Genomic DNA, 10,408 nt, shown 5'->3' with positions numbered 1-10,408 from the left:
GGAACGAAGCGCATCGGCTGTTGTTTATATCAATGAACTTGGATGTACTTTAATAAAGATGATGCCTATGAAGAAACAGATTATGCTTTGTTACTAAACTACACAGTTCTCTGGGAGTGCACAGCTCCATTGCTGTCCTAGTTTGTCTCCTGGCCTGGCGGGTTGCATCCCTCAATGGCGGGTGCAGGAGCTGTTTGTGCACACCACTCAACCATCTGATTACTAGACCATAATTTTGGGAACTACTTGGAGGATTGTGCGGCATTTGGAGTCCGTCGTTGACTCTCTGCTGCTATGCAGAACAATGTCATACATTCACCCCAGTACAGAGATCTGGGCCTAGAACCATTGTTTTTTTGCTCACCACGCCATTCCAGTTTGAACCAAACAATATGCAAATCAGTCTTGACCCTGCGCCCAATGGGACCAGTCCAGCCCGAACTGCCAGGCCAGGTCCTCCCTGGACTGGAAGCAAGCATCCTAGGACCGGTTTCGGGCTTTCAGCCCTCATCAGCCAGGATCAATCAATCAATCAATCAATCAAGTCATTTATAGAGCGCACTACTCACCCGTAGGGTCTCAAGGCGCTGGGTTGGGGGGGGGGTGCCGTTACTGCTCGAACAGCCAGGTCTTGAGCTTCTTCCTGAAGGAGAGGTGGTCTTGGGTCAGGCGCAGGTCGGTTGGGAGTGAGTTCCAGGTCTTGGCGGCCAGGTAGGAGAAGGACCTTCCTCCTGTTGTCGCTCTTCGGATGCGGGGGACGGCGGCGAGGGCGTGGCTGGTTGATCTGAGGAGGCGCTTGGGAGTGTAGAAGTTGATCCGGTTGTTGAGGTAGCTCGGGCCTTGGTCGTGTAGGGCTTTGTGCGCGTGGGTGAGGAGACGGAAGGTGATTCTCTTGTTGACCGGGAGCCAATGCAGATCTCTCAGGTGTCCGGAGATGTGGCTGCGTCGGGGGATGTCGAGGATGAGTCTGGCCGAGGCGTTCTGGATCCGCTGGAGTCTTTTCTGGAGCTTGGCGGTGGTTCCGGCGTAGAGGGCGTTGCCGTAGTCCAGTCGGCTGGTGACGAGGGCCTGGGTGACCATCTTCCTCGTCTCGGTGGGGATCCACCGGAAGATCTTACGTAGCATGCGCAGGATGTTGAAGCAGGACGAGGAGACGGCGTTTACTTGTCTGGTCATGGAGAGGGAGGAGTCCAGGATGAAGCCCAGGTTGCGTGCGTGGTCAGTTGGTTTGGGTGCGCTGCCCAGGGCGGGGGGCCACCAGGTGTCGTCCCAGGCGGAGGGCGAGGAGCCCAGGATGAGGACCTCCGTCTTGTCCGAGTTCAATTTCAGGCGGCTGGTCGTCATCCATTCGGCTACCTCTCTCATCCCTTCGTGCAGGTTGGATCTGGCGGTGGCGGGGTCGTTGGTCAGGGAGAGGATCAGCTGGGTGTCGTCGGCGTAGGAGATTATGCTGAGGTTGTGTTGGCGTGCGATGGCCGCGAGGGGGCTCATGTAGACGTTGAAGAGGGTGGGGCTCAGTGAGGATCCTTGAGGGACGCCGCAGATGACTTTGGTGGCCTCTGACTTGTACGGTGGTAGGCGGACTCTCTGTGTTCTTCCGTCGAGGAAGGAGGTGATCCATTCCAGTGCCTTGTCCTGGATTCCGATGTTGCCGAGGCGCTGTACTAGGGTGCGGTGGCAGACAGTGTCGAAAGCCGCGGAGAGGTCCAGGAGGATGAGGGCCGCTGTTTCTCCGTTGTCCATCAGAGTTCGTATGTCATCGGTGGCAGCGATGAGGGCGGTCTCGGTGCTGTGGTTCGCTCGGAAGCCAGACTGTGAGGGGTCGAGGGATCCATTCGTCTCGAGGAAGGCGGCCAGCTGTTTGTTGACGGTCTTCTCGATGACTTTGGCCGGGAACGGGAGGAGCGAGATGGGACGGTAGTTCTTGAGGTCGGTGGGGTCTGCTGTGGGTTTCTTGAGGAGAGCGCTGAGTTCGGCGTGCTTCCAGCTCTCGGGGAAGGTGGCGGTGTCGAAGGAGGTGTTGATGATGTCCCGCAGGTGGGGTGCGATGACAGCGTCGGCCTTGTTGAAGACGTGGTGAGGGCAGGGGTCAGTCGGAGATCCGGAGTGGATGGAGTTCATTGTGCGGATGGTGTCTTCGGTGCTGATCGGAGTCCAGGTGCGGAGGGTGGTGGTGGGTGGCGTTGTTGTGGTTGTGGCTTGCGTTGGTTGGTTGCTGAAGCTGTTGTGTATGTCCGCGATCTTGTTGTGGAAGTAGGACGCGAGGGAGTTGCAGAGGTCTTGCGACGGGGTGATGTCATTGTTTCCGGCGTTGGGGTTGGAGAGCTCTTTGACGATGTTGAAGAGTTCCTTGCTGTTGTGTGCGTTGTTGTCCAGCCGGTCCTTGTATGTATTTTTCTTGGTGGCGCGGATCAGTTGGTGGTGTTTCCGGGTGGCAAGCTTGAGGGTGGTCATGTTGTCCGTAGTTGGTTCCCTTCTCCAGACTTTCTCGAGGGCTCGACAGTTCTTCTTGGAGCTCTTGAGTTCGTCGGTGAACCATGGTGTTTTTCTGCTGCAGGGTCTGCTGGGTGGGGTTCTCAGAGGGGCGAGTTCGTCCGCGCAGTTGTTGATCCACTTCGTGAGGTTGTCGGCGGCCTGGCTGGGGTTCGCTGAGCTGGCGGGGGGGTGCTGGCTCAGGGAGGCGGAGAGCTGGTCGGCTGTGATCTTGTTCCAGCTTCTTCGGGCAACCTGTTGCTGGTGGTGGTGGATCGTCGTTCTTTTGAAGCTGAAGTGGACGCAGCTGTGGTCCGTCCAGTGGAGTCCAGTGGCGTGGCTGAAGGTGACGTCTTTGCTGGATGAGAAGACGGCGTCGAGTGTGTGTCCGGCGAGGTGGGTGGGGGTGGTCACCAGTTGCTTGAGTCCGAGGTTGGCGAGGTTGTCGAGCAGGCTGATGGTGTTGCGGTCGCTGTTGTTCTCCAGGTGGAAGTTGAGGTCCCCCAGGAGGATGTAGTCGGCGGAGGGGAGTGCATGCGGGCTGACGAAGTCGGCGATGTCCTCGCTGAATCGTGTGCGTGGACCCGGGGGTCGGTAGATCAGGGTGCCTCTGAGGGTGGTCTTCGGGTTGGTGTGGATCTGGAAGTGCAGGTGTTCAGCGGTGGTTAGGGTGTCGTCGGTGTTGGTCGTGATGCGGATGGTGTCTCTGTGGATGATGGCAATGCCTCCTCCCGTCAGGTTGGCGGTGCGGTCCCTCCGGATGATCTTGTAGCCCTCCGGGATGGCGATGGCGATGTCTGGGGCTGAGGCGGCGTTCATCCAGGTCTCGGTGAGGAAGGCAACGTCAGGGGCGGTGGTGTCGAGGAGGTTCCAGAGTTCTACGGCGTGTCTGTGGACGGAGCGGGTGTTGAGCAGGATGCACTTCAGGTGGTTGCTGCTGATGGTCGGCTTGGCGAGTGCTGGTGCAGGGTGAGTCCGGGTGCAGGTGAACTTGCAGGCGTGGCAGCTAAAGGGTCCGTGGGTGTGCTTCGGGGCGGCTCGATGACATCCTGGGATGCGGCCGGTGTTGAGTGCGATGAGGTCGGCGGCGCTGTAGGTTCGTCGGGTCGGCCTCCGTCGGTGGGGGCCCGGGGTCCTGGCGCTGGTCGCGATCCGGTCGCGGACGGGCGCAGACGGGCTTACCTTTGGCGCGCCTTCGGCGCACAATCGGCGCGCCCGCTGCGCGTCAACGCTGCGCGTTCGCACGGTCGCCATTTAAGGCGAAGTGCGCGGGTGGGCGGAGCAGCTGGGAGGCGGGAGCGGGGAGGGAACAGAAGAAAAAAGGGGCGGGGTCGGCGGTGGTGGCGGGAAGCGGGGGGCGGCGAGGGAGGCGGGAAAACACGAGGGAGAGCGGGCACAACAATGAGTACAAGCACAAATGCAGGACAAGAAAGACGCTAAACACGGGAAAAAAGCAACTATGAAGGAAAAAAAGGATAGCTTGTTTCCAGTGGCATGGAGAGCACATGACCCATGTCTGGGCATTCCCATCCCACTCGAGGTGACAAGTGCAAAAAGAACAATTGATGGACAGAATGCAGAACAATGTCATACATGCACCCCAGTACAGAGATCTGCGCCTAAATCCATAGTTTTTTTGCTCAACATGCCATTCCAGTTTGGACCTGACCATATGCAAATCAGTCTTGACCCTGCGCCCAATGGGAACAGTCCAGCCTGAATTGCCAGGCCCTCCCTGGACTGGAACCAAGCATCCTAGGACCGGTTTCGCGCTTTCAGCCCTCATCAGCCAGGATAGCTCGAATCCAGTGGCATGGAGACCACGGAAACCACGTCTGGGCATACCCGTCCCACTCGGGGTGATAATTGCAAAAAGAGCAATTGATGGACAGATTGCAGAACAATGTCATACATTCACACCAGTACAGAGTTCTGGGCCTGAATCCTTAGTTTTTTTGCTCACCATGCCATTCCAGTTTGGACCCAACCATATGCAAATCAGTCTTGAACCTGCGCCCAATTGGAACAGTCCAGCCCGAACTGCCAGGCCAGGTCCTCACTGGACTGGAACCAAGCATCCTAGGACCGGTTTCGGGCTTTCAGCCCACATCAGCCAGGATAGCTTGACTCCAGTGGCATGGAGAGCACGGGACCCACATCTGGGCATACCCTTCGCACTCGGGGTGAAAAATGCAAAAAGAACAATTGATGGACAGAACGCAGAACATAGTCATACATTCACCCCAGTACAGAGATTGGGCCTAAATCCATCGTTTTTTTGCTCACATGCCATTCCAGTTTGGACCCAACCATATGCAAATCAGTCTTGACCCTGCACCCAATGGGAACAGTCCAGCCCGAACTGCCAGGCCAGGTCCTCCCTGGCATCCTAGGACTGGTTTTGGGCTTTCAGCCCTCATCAGCCAGGATAGCTTGACTCCAGTAGCATGGAGAGCATGGGACCCACGTCTGGGCATACCCGTCCCACTCGGGGTGACAAATGCAAAAAGAGCAATTGATGGACAGAATGCAGAACAATGTCATACATTCACCCCAGTACAGAGATCAGGGCCTTAATCCATCGTTTTTTTGCTCACCATGCCATTCCAGTTTGGACCCAACCATATGCAAGTCAGTTTTGACCCTGCGCCCAATGGGAACAATCCAGCCTGAACCGGTCCCAGGATGCTTGTTTCCAGTCCAGGGAGGACCTAGCTTGGCAGTTCGGTTTGGACTGTTCCCATGAGGCACAGGTTCAAGACTGATTTGCATATGGCTGGGTCTAAACTGTGGTGGCATGGTGATCAAAAGAACGATGGATTTAACCCAGATCTCTTGACTGGGTGTGCACGTATGATTCATTCAGCATTCCGTCCATGATTTGTTTGGTAGCACTTATCACCCTAAGGGGATGGATATGCCCAGACGTGGGTCCCTTGCTCACTGTGGCACTGGATTCAAGCTAATCTGGCTGCTGAAGGGTAATACCCAGAAACTGGTCCCAGGATACTTGTTTCTGGTCCAGGGAGGACCTAGCTTGGCAGTTCGGTCTGGACTGTTTCCATGAGGTACAGGGTCAAGATTGATTTGCATATGGCTGGGTCTAAACTGGGGCGGCATGATGACCAAAAGAAAAATGGATTTAACCCAGATCTCTTGACTGGGGGTGAATGTATGATTCATTCAGCATTCCATCCATGATTTGTTTGTGTAGTGCCGGACGCACGCTCGGTCACCCATTTAAAAACAATTAAAAGTAGTCCCAAAACAATGTCCTACAATGTCCACTGCATATGTTTAACAGTAGTTGGACGGTGCACTCGGGGAAGGCTAAACACTGGAGGAGGCATGACTTTTGCATGCTCTTGACAAATGGGACGAAAGCTAAATGGAGCATCAATGGTGCCAGCAAATGGGAAGCCTATAGGCAGACTATAAGCCAATTTGTAGATACAGCATATCTCGGTTTGAGACAGCGAATCAACATCATCTAGATATCTAAAAAAGGTCATTTTCAGTAGAAAAATGTGATGTGTCCATGTTGCAATTTGGAACATTTCCTGTCGCAGGCACAAGGCCTACCCATGACAGAAATGTGAGGAAAATGTGTTTTCTAGTCAAAGGTTGAGGTTTCCAAAGGATTCTGGGTAAGAAAAGCTGGTGAAAGCCATGCAAGTCACCATGGATTCCCATAGGTGTTTAGCTTTTAAAAATATACAGGTTATCTAGGTTTCCCTAGGTCTTGACTGACCTAGTGTCCAAAATTAACAGCTACCCACATTGGAAATAAAGGGTGCATTTACAGTGAAAAATGTGGTATCTATGTTGTTTTCATCCTGTTTCCTGCCTCGTGCACTAGGCCCATCCAGACAAGTGAGGTACTATTTTTATTGGAAGACATGTATGACTGTAAAAAAGTAAAATATTTGTTATTACCAATTGGATTTCATTGCATTTGTGGCTTCCAAATGTAAGCCAGTGTGTAGAAAAAGACATTTTGAAAAATTGCCTCTGAATCACATGCTAGCATGGTTATACCCACAATTTCAGAGATGTACAAATAACCACTCCATATCTGGCCATTTAAGAAATGCATTGGTTTCCTTGATTGCCATTTTTCACTCTTCTTATTTCACCATATGGATTTGTCTATACTCGGTGGCACACAATGAAAAACCATTGTATGGTGCATCTCACTTGTCAGCTCTGGGCACCCTGGGTTCTTGGAAAATCTACAAATCCTATACAATCATGCAACCAAAAAGCTCCAGCAGGCGTAATGGCATTTTGCTTTTGTAAATCAGTTATTGTGACAAAAAGTTCAAGATGAAAACGTTATCACAAGTGGCTGTTTTTTCCTACTTATTTCAATATTTCTTTCAGTTAGAGTTTCTTTCGGAAAACGTCAGGGGATCTACACCTATGACGCCTTGTTGAATTCACAATTATATCCACTTTTCAGAAATCTACTGCTTTCCTGGATTACCCATAGGCTTTACACGAGTTTCTACCACAAATTGGAAATAGGTTGAAAAAACAAAACGTGGCTACCTCTTTGAAAAATGCCAAAAAAGTGGTAAAATATATATTTTTTTGATTTAGCTCTGCATGTTCCTGAAAACTTTGAAGATGGTGACTTTAGCTCAGCAAACTGTTTGTTTCTGCAATTTGTAAGAAAAAAAACAGCCACTTTTTTTCATTCAGAAAAATATTTTCTTTTGATTCAGATACATGCTCTAGACAGGGCATCTTTACCTTAAATATGCTAATATTTAATTCCCCAAATACTTTTCTTGTCAACATTTTCTTTCTAATGCTCTTTTCTCTGTTTGGCTAAATTCTGATCAAATTCCTCTTTGTATATATGTTCATTAGTAGTCATTACATTTTTCTGAAGCTGTATTTAGTGTTGTGAAAATAGAAAGCTGAGTGATTGACCTGTCCTCACTCTGGAATTAGGAAATTTCTTTAAGAAATGTGTTTGACTATCAAGTAGCAGAGCTTCACTTTACTCCCTATATGTATAACTGTTTATATCTCTATGATAACTAGTTCTATGGATGTAGGAATGTACATAATGATGGAAACAATACATTTCTTTATAATTGAATGCATTCAAATGAGGATCTTCATTGTTCAAAGTGATATACACCTGTAAATCAGACATCATACATTTTTCTGCTTCAGTATCCCAGTCATCTGAAACCAACCCAGGAATAATCACATAATTCCAAAATGTTTAACAGAATATGCAAATTGCAATGTCTGAGTCAGTCACATAATCTGATAAGGAACCTTTTCTCAAACTATGCTCTTAGGCACAGGATTAGTAGTGATGTTTGCAGAGTAGATATCTTGTTGAAATCAGTAGGGTGAGAGATGCGGCTACAATTCTCAAACCACAGGCTGTGGAATAGTCCTTTCAGGGATGTAATGTTCATTCAGTAGCATTAGAATGATGGTCTGCATTGTCAGGCACATGATGAAAAGAAACACTCCTGTAGTGATCCAAACATGGGACCACAGCGATATCAGGTACTTGTCACAAAACCAATGTCAAGCAAGAAGAAATTGAAGGCATAGAGCGACTGTGGGGTGTGACAAAATTTTATCTGTGTAGAATTCAGATTAATTCTCATAAATTGTTGTTTTTCGATAATGCATTATCTCAATCGATGTTTTGCCATGTCAAGGTTCATAATAAACCATGGTGTTCCTTGGAACATTTGCAACTGTAGTGAGGACAGCATCAGATTCATTTACGGAATCCATTGCTCAGTGTAAAGCTGGAGATACAGTATACTCAAATATCTCTGGATGGGTACTCAAGCTAGTGATGCTACTGCTCTCTTGTAGGAATATTTCAATCTGAGCAGCAAGAGGATGGGGGTTCTACTCTGAATCTTTCTGTCTATGAGGGTCTGCTGTTCAGAATCGGCCACATAGTGCTTCATGATGTGGTCACTGAACACCTGCCAATTTTTCTTTGAACCAGACAAAAGAGGCAAATGTACGATCTGTTTCCCTTTTACCTCAAGAACTTGAATGGGTGGGCTGTAGGATGGTTCAAAAGCTTCCTTATCATGGATCTGTTTTCAAACTAGATCCCCTACTTTTGGGATCCACCTATCAGCAGCTGCAAAAACCTTTTCTTCGCTGGTAGCAGCTTCAAAATACTTCACATTGGATAGCTCTCGTCTGGCTTCTCTGATGCTCTGTAAGACATTTAAATGTTGGTCCAGGTCAAGTTTTTTTACACCCACCACCTTACCAGGATTATCTAGGCCAGTTGCATACATGGGCCCTCCTAAAGGTACCTCAAATGGAGCATGCCCTCCTAATACTTAACTAGGTAAGGTATTGAATGGTCTCTGAACTCCATACAGATGATGGTACCAACTAAGACCTGAAGTCAGTACTCCAGCAGTCAAGGATTGTTTAATTATGCTGTTAGCTCGTTCAACTAACCTGTTACTCTCTGCTCGGTGCAGATTGCTGAATTGCAGACAAACTCCCAGAGCAGGAATGTTATTCCTGTAAGGCTTAGAGACAAATATAGGATCTTTGTCTGAATGAAAGGTATGAACTGCTCCCATGGCTAGCAGACGCTGCATATCCTTAACAACTGCTTGAGTCCCTGCATTTCTCTGTGGCCACATCTATAGGAATCAAGAGCATGAATCGATTGCCAACAATATAAAGATATGCTGGTTAACAGAATTCATGGGCATAACATGGTTGGAATATATAACCCTGAATAGGATGTTGGAGACTGCAAGGGCTTTTAACAGTAGAAGCCTTGTTTTGATGACAAATGTCCCATTGTCTAATATAATCCTTTGCCTGTTTTATAAACAGGGCCATTAGTAGCATTGCTGTAGCATTGCTACAGTTGTGTTTAGCCCAGCCTTGGCAGACCCAAACCCTCATGGGCTTTTTTAATTAAGTCTCATCTGGATTGCTTATTAGGAAATATCCTGACTCCATCTCCGGCTATAGTGACCACATGAGTGTTATCCAAATCAAGGGTGTAAGAATATTTGAGAGGAAACCCATCTGGAGCCATTTTACTTTTCTTAGTTGCCTATATCGCTATTACCCTTTACAACGTAGTTGTCAGCCAAGTCCCCTTTGCCTTGAATCTAGTCACACTGATGGCCCACAGTGTGCATCACATGGACCAATGCTAGCTGATGTTGCAAGACAGCTACCTGTCCCCAGAGCTGTTTTTCCTCAATAGGTTTCTCTTTTGAATCTTTAAATCTGTTTAGGTGCCAATATTTAAAATCTACATTATAACTTAGCATGCAGAAGGAATCAAACACTATCAGTGCAGGGACTGACGGGCCAGCCTTCTGCTGTGCAAGTGCCAAGGCAGGAATTTCTGCATGTTGCATGGTGCTGCCATTTAGGATTTTGGTGTGGCTGTGCTATGGTTGGAACATCTTCTTTCACTATACCCTACACCAGTGTTTCCCAAACTGTGGTCCGCGGACCCTCAGGGGTCCCTGACACATTCCCAGGGGGTCCGCAGGCAGCAGTTCTAAAAGCACTGCAAAGTATCTTGTTTAATTAGCAGTTTTCAAAGAACAATAAAAGTGTCAAGATAATGCCAGCGATTCATGTCCCTGCTGGAGAGATGAGAGTTTTGTCCAGTGGCAGATTTTACTAATCTAATGTAGCATGTGCAACGCTGCAGAAGACTGATGTGCCCGGTCCTGAGAAAGCACTAGAGACAGGCTACATTTCTTAGCGCCGCCTAGGGCTTCTGTGGTAAACAATATGAAGTTTATTTCAACCAAAAATGTTATTTTTGATGGCGTTGTCTTGAAATTGTGCTCCTGATCAGTTGTTTTATTTTTGGATCAACGTCTCCCCCTTTTTGAGCCCTGCTCCTGGTGCCAAGGGGGGAGGATGTGGGGTAAAGGCCAGAGAT

Source organism: Lissotriton helveticus, chromosome 6, assembly GCF_964261635.1.
Source record: "Lissotriton helveticus chromosome 6, aLisHel1.1, whole genome shotgun sequence".
NCBI lineage: Eukaryota > Metazoa > Chordata > Amphibia > Caudata > Salamandridae > Lissotriton > Lissotriton helveticus.
This window is presented reverse-complemented; position numbering follows the sequence as displayed.